A 7,500-nucleotide genomic window follows, 5' to 3' on the forward strand; every position below is an offset into this window, starting at 1 on the left:
CTAGCCAAAAAGTATCTCCAATAACTTTGCTGCTTCTTCTTTCCCTACTCTATTTCAACCAGATGGCACCACTGCTATCGCATCTATTTCTAAAGCTGAAATCTTTGCTCAAACCTTTGCTAAAAATTCTACATTGGACGATTCTGGGCTTGTTCCTCCCTCTCCTCCACCCTCTGACAACTTCATGCCACCTATTAAAATTCTTCGCAATGATGTTTTCCATGCCCTCGCTGGCCTAAACCCTCGGAAGGCTTATGGACCGGATGGGGTCCCTCCTATTGTTCTCCGAAACAATGCCTCCATGCTTGCACCTTGCCTATTCAAATTCTTTCAGCTCTGTCTGTCAACACTACCTTTCCTTCTTGCTGGAAGTTTACTTACATTCAACCTGTTCCTAAAAAGGGTGACCGTTCTAATCCCTCAAACTACCATCCTATTGCTTTAATTTCCTGCCTATCTAAAGTTTTTGAATCTATCTTCAACAGGAAGATTCTTAAACATCTATCACTCCACAACCTTCTATCTGATCGCCAGTATGGGTTCCGTCAAGGCCGCTCTACTGGTGATCTTCTGGCTTTCCTTACTGAGTCTTGGTCATCCTCTTTTAGAGATTTTGGTGAAACTTTTGCTGTTGCCTTGGACATAATTATCAAAAGCTTTTGATAGAGTCTGGCACAAAGCTTTGATTTCCAAACTACCCTCCTACGGTTTCTATCCTTCTCTCTGTTTACTTCATCTCAAGTTTCCTTTTTGACCGTTCTATTGCTGCTGTGGTAGACGGTCACTGTTCTTCTCCTAAATCAATTAACAGTGGTGTTCCTCAGGGTTCTGTCCTGTCACCCACTCTCTTCTTATTATTCATTAATGATCTTCTAAACCAAACTTCTTGTCCTATCCACTCCTACGCTGAAGATACCACCCTGCACTTTTCCACGTCTTTTCATAGACGTCCAACCCTTCAGGAGGTAAACATATCACGCAGGGAAGCCACAGAACGCCTGACTTCTGATCTTTCTAAAATTTCTCATTGGGGCAGAACAAACTTGATATTGTTCAATGCCTCAAAAAATCAATTCCTCCATCTATCAACTCGACACAACCTTCCAGACAACTATCCCCTCTTCTTCAATGACACTCAACTGTCCCCCTCTTCTACATTGAACATCCTCGGTCTGTCCTTTACTTATAATCTGAACTGGAAACTTCACATCTCATCTCTAGCTAAAACAGCTTTTATGAAGTTAGGTGTTCTGAGACGTCTCCGCCAGTTTTTCTCACCCCCCCAGCTGCTAACTCTGTACAAGGGCCTTATCCGTCCATGTATGGAGTATGCTTCACATGTCTGAGGGGGGTTCCACTCATACTGCTTTTCTAGACAGGGTGGAATCAAAAGCTTTTCGTCTCATCAACTCCTCTCCTCTAACTGACTGTCTTCAGCTTCTCTCTCACCGCCGCAATGTTGCATATCTAGCTGTCTTCTACCGCTATTTTCATGCTAACTGCTCTTCTGATCTTGCTAACTGCATGCCTCCCCTCCTTCCGTGGCCTCGCTGCACAAGACTTTCTTCTTTCTCTCACCTCTATTCTGTCCACTTCTCTAACGCAAGAGTTAACTAGTATTCTCAATCATTCATCCCTTTCTCTGGTAAACTCTGGAACTCCCTGCCTGCTTCCGTATTTCCACCTTCCTATGACTTGAATTCCTTCAAGAGGGAGGTTTCAAGACACTTATTCATCATTTTTTGACCACTGCTTTGACCCCTGTATGGGACTGGCATTTCAGTGGGCATTTTTTTTATTACATTTTTGTTGCCCTTGGCCAGTGTCCTTCCTACATAAAAAAAAAAAAAAAAATAGTAGTAGTAGTAGCAGTAGTAGTAGTAGTAGTAGTAGTAGTAGTAATGCTATTTTTCATATATTTAGTAATTTTTTTTTTTCATATTATTATTTATATTTATATTTTTTGTTTTGTTTTGACATTCATACGAATGCTATAAAGGTGAAGCATAGAAATTTATTTGATTGATTAATTAATTTATATATCTATTTATTTTGATTTTTTAAATTAATTAATTTATTTATTTTTATTATTATTATTTTTTTTTTTTATGTCTCTATGATAAGCAAAGCATTATAGAATTTATGAAAGCACATATCCTCTAGAGTCTTGCCCTACAAAAGATTCTGTAAAGTAAAAAATAAAGGGAATAAGTGTCAGTGACGTTTGATGAATAGAGGAAGGCGTGGCAGAAATTACCATAAAACGTATATAAATGAAAATTTATCTTCCTCGTATTTTCCAACTTGCGTTTGCTTCTTGAAAATTTAACTGGGTGGGTCATATAGCAGACATATTGTTCTTTCCTCCATTGTAGTTTGTTTCCAGCAAGCCCCCTAAATAAAGTTTCTGTTTTTTTTTTTTTTTTTTTTTTTTTAAAGAAATGAGGAATTACATTCTAACGCTGATCACTGAGCGGAGCGTAGACGAGCTGCTATCCTCAAGGACGTTACCTCTCTCTCTCTCTCTCTCTCTCTCTAAATAAGACTTTAAATAAAAAGAATATATATATATATATATATATATATATATATATATATATATATATATATATATATATATATATATATATATATATATATATATATATATATATATATATATATATATTAAAAGACAATGAATATCCTCTGGGGAAGGGGTGACAATCCTTATTTAACCCTTAATTTCAGTTGAATTTTGACAAGTCTACGTTAAAATGTTTCCATTTTTCTGCAGTGATAAAGAAACGTAGAGGGGTAGCTAATATATTTAATTGTTAATTGTATCTTTTTTTCTTTCTTTTTTTCATTTATTCTTTTATTAATTTTTCTTTTCATTGCTTAATTATGCATTATGCCGACACTGCAGGTTACAATTGCAGATATTGCAAGTATTTTTGACACAATACAAGTACATCCAGCTAAACTATTGCTACAGTATAGAGAGAGTATTTCGATTACATACCTTATTCTTCATCTTCTTTTCTTCTTTTTTTTTTTAATAAATATAATAATAAATAAATAAGTAAATAGGTATTGTCAAATGAAATCGTCGAGATTACGCAGGGGTTTCGGGCAATACTTGGATGGGTGACTACACAAGCCTCATCTGTCTGAAAAAAAATAAATAAATAAAAAAAATAAGAATAAGAATAGGGAGAATGAACGAAAATTTTAAGTAATAAAGATAACAGTAAGAATTATTATAACAAGAATAAGAAAAATTACAATAAAGGAATATAAAAAAAAAGAAAGAAAGCATCCCATGTCTTTCTTCCTAATTGTCATAGAAGGGTGAATTCTTTTGTATATTTTCCAACATTTCCAATACAACGATATGAATGGGGGAAGAAAGAATAAGAATAATAGAAAGAAGGCCTCCCAACACCTAGTTCTCCGGTCTTGGCCAATTAGCTAACGGCGGGATCAGCGCAGTTAAGCAGGGGGTCCGGGAAGAACTTGGATGGGTGACCACAAAAGCCTCATCTCTCTGAGAATAGAAAAAAATAGCAATAAGAATGAGGAGAATGAACGAAAAACGAAAATAATAAAATAACAATAACAACTATAATAAAAAAAAGAAGATTAAGAATAAAAAGAACAAAAATAAGGGAAAAAAGTAATAATATATCTCTCTTGCTAATTGTCGTAGAATTATGAATGAAGGGTTAATTTTAGTGCATATTTTCCAACATTTTCAGCACAACAATGCAACAACAATACAGGAAAGAATAAGAATAAGAGAAATAAGCCCTCCCAACACCTTGTTCTCCGCTCTTGACCAATCAGCTGACGGCGGGATCAGCAAGGTTAAGCAGGGGGTCCGGGCAGAACTTGGATGGGTGACCGCACAAGCCTCATCTCTCTAAAAGTAGGATAAATAAGAATAAGATAAGGAAGAATAATAAAAAAAAATGAAAATAATAAAGATAACAATATTAATTATGACAAGAATAAGAAAAAAATAGAATAAAAAGAATGAAAAAAATAAGAATATCACAACTTTCTTGCTAATTGTCTTAGAATTTTAAATGACATGTCAGTTCTGCTGTATATTTTCCAAGATTTGTTATGAATGAGGGAAGAAAGAATAAGAATAAGAATAAGAATAAGAACAAAATGAATTAGACTAACAATAATGATCACATCTTTCATGCGGTGACTGCGTGGGCGATGAGCCTCACTGGACGTTTCTGACCAATCACAAGGCAGGGTTGGAGTCGTCGGGCCCACCCGATTCATATATAAAGGGATTTTGTGGGAAGCGCGGGCAGACTCAGCTGAGTGTTCGTTGTGAGTTGTTGTTACCACAACTATGGCACGTACCAAGCAAACGGCTCGCAAGTCCACTGGTGGCAAGGCGCCCCGCAAGCAGCTTGCTACAAAGGCAGCTCGCAAGTCTGCTCCAGCCACTGGAGGTGTCAAGAAACCCCACCGTTACAGGCCTGGAACCGTTGCTCTCCGTGAGATCCGCCGTTATCAGAAGAGCACTGAGCTGCTTATCAGGAAACTGCCTTTCCAGCGCCTGGTGCGTGAAATTGCTCAGGATTTCAAGACTGACCTCCGCTTCCAGTCCTCTGCTGTCATGGCTCTCCAGGAAGCTTCCGAGGCTTACCTCGTGGGTCTGTTTGAGGATACCAACCTGTGCGCCATCCATGCCAAGCGCGTGACTATCATGCCAAAGGACATCCAACTGGCTCGTCGCATCCGTGGCGAGCGTGCCTAAGAAGTCATCCACGAATGATCTTCATAACAGCAATATCTAGGCCCTTTTTAGGGCCAAACATCTCTTTCATTAAAGAATTTTCATAGACAATCTGTTTGGTTTTGTGGAAGAAAATATTTATTTTCCATCTTTCAGTATCAGGTATCGACTTTCAACTCAATATCCTTCCCCCCTTTTTTTTTTTTTATATTATTATTATTATTCCCTCTTCCATGGCCATATCTCTTTCACTTGGGAGAATTTTTATCTTTCTTTATCTCTATTTTTTTTTTATCTTTTCTTTATCTCCACAGAATAATAATCACGATAATAATAAGCATAATAATAATAATAATAATAATAATAATAATAATAATAATAATAATAATAATAATGATACAATAATTATTATAATAATAATCATAATAAAAACAACAATATTAATATTATTAATAATGATAATAATAATAATAATAATAATAATAATAATAATAATAATAATAATAATAAAAATAATAATAATAATAATATTAATAATAATAACAATAATTATAATAATAATGCATTTGTCTATATCGTATCTTTTTTCCTTTTCAAGTGTGGCTCCAATGGAGCCGGGTATTATTTTATACTGGCAGCAGTATACTGGCCGCCTGTTTACTTGGAGGAGGTATACTTGGTAACAGCCTTGGTGCCTTCAGAAACAGCGTGTTTTGCCAGTTCACCAGGCAGAAGAAGACGGACAGCGGTCTGGATTTCCCGGCTGGTGATGGTGGAGCGCTTGTTATAGTGTGCCAGGCGGGATGCCTCGGCAGCGATGCGCTCGAAAATGTCATTCACGAACGAGTTCATGATTGACATGGCCTTGGAGGACACGCCAGTGTCTGGGTGGACTTGCTTGAGCACCTTGTAGATGTAGATGGAGTAGCTCTCCTTCCTCCTGCGCTTCTTCTTCTTGTCGCCCTTGGCAATGGCCTTCTGTGCCTTGCCAGCTTTCTTGGCAGCCTTTCCTGATGCTTTGGGAGGCATAGTGTCGCCGTACTGCTGTGAGAACGAGTGTGCGTTTTCTCAGTTGAAAAGTGGTATATATATTAGCGTGCCTACTCAGGATCAGGAGTCGCCACCTCAGCGAGCGTCCTGATTGGTCCAGACGCGCTCTGGGCCGATCTGATCTCGCGTATATATAGCCGTTTTTCCCAAAATTCACTACTTGCTCGCAGAGCTACCGACGAGGTTAGAGTACTCGCGCTCCTCATTTATCACCAACAACAACAACTACTACTACTACTACTACTACCACAACATCCATTATCATGTCTGGACGCGGCAAGGGAGGAAAGGTGAAGGGAAAGTCAAAGTCCCGTTCCAGTCGTGCTGGACTCCAGTTCCCGGTCGGCAGGATTCATCGCCTTCTAAGGAAAGGCAACTACGCCGAGCGCGTGGGTGCTGGTGCCCCCGTGTACCTTGCGGCAGTTATGGAGTACCTGGCTGCTGAAGTCCTTGAGCTTGCCGGCAATGCCGCCCGTGACAACAAGAAGACTCGCATCATCCCACGTCACCTGCAGCTGGCCATCCGCAACGACGAGGAACTTAACAAGCTCCTCTCCGGAGTCACCATTGCACAGGGTGGCGTGCTGCCCAACATTCAGGCCGTGCTCCTTCCCAAGAAGACTGAGAAGAAGTAAATAAAGGGCCTCCCTCCCCTTCAGCCAATATCACCATCAATCCGGCTCCTCTTCGGAGCCACACGTTCAAACATCTAGAGAGTTGTGTAGACTATACTGGTATATCAATAATAAGCAAGTAGTGTATTTATTTTCGAGTTAGTTATTTGTTATTATTATTATTATTATTTAGTCAGGCACGCAAGTGACCGAGAATAAATATGTATACTATATTTCTACTAATGTACCTGCTGTGTGTCACAGTGGAGAGTTGATTAGATGTGTTGCCTATTGTGATATGTTGAGCGTCTTTTTCATCTCAATGTATATTTTGTTTTATGAGAAACTGAGAACGATGAGGGGCGTGATCATTGAAATAAGTCAATGATAATAATAATAATAATAATAATAATAATAATAATAATAATAATAATAATAATGATAATAATAATAATAATAATAATAATAATAATAATGATAATAATAATAATACTTGGAGAAGACCTGATGAAGTGAGAAAGATGGTTATAATTAATAATGGTTTCTTTTCTTAGCTCAGATAGTGATAGTGAACATGGTTATGAGAAAGTAGTAGTAATAATAGTAGTCTATGGTCCTTCTTTCTTTTCATGTTTGTGGACCTTAAAAAGGTCCGGGAGATGATGTTATTCAATGATGATAATGCAAGCTGAATAGCTGGCACCATCTCAATAATGGAGCGATTTAACCACCAAATCCGTACAGGGTACGGCCCTGACGCTTGAGGGCGTAGACAACGTCCATGGCAGTAACGGTCTTACGCTTGGCGTGCTCGGTATAGGTGACAGCATCCCTGATAACGTTCTCAAGGAACACCTTGAGCACCCCACGAGTCTCCTCGTAGATGAGACCAGAGATGCGCTTGACGCCACCTCGGCGAGCTAGACGACGGATAGCAGGCTTGGTGATTCCCTGGATGTTATCACGCAGAACCTTACGGTGACGCTTGGCGCCTCCCTTTCCAAGACCCTTGCCTCCCTTGCCGCGGCCAGTCATGGTGATGAGAGCTGCTAGTACGACGTCCGAACGGTCTAACAGGAAGCTCACGAATGT

Source organism: Scylla paramamosain, chromosome 17 (genome assembly GCF_035594125.1).
Source record: "Scylla paramamosain isolate STU-SP2022 chromosome 17, ASM3559412v1, whole genome shotgun sequence".
NCBI classification, from domain to species: Eukaryota; Metazoa; Arthropoda; class Malacostraca; order Decapoda; family Portunidae; genus Scylla; species Scylla paramamosain.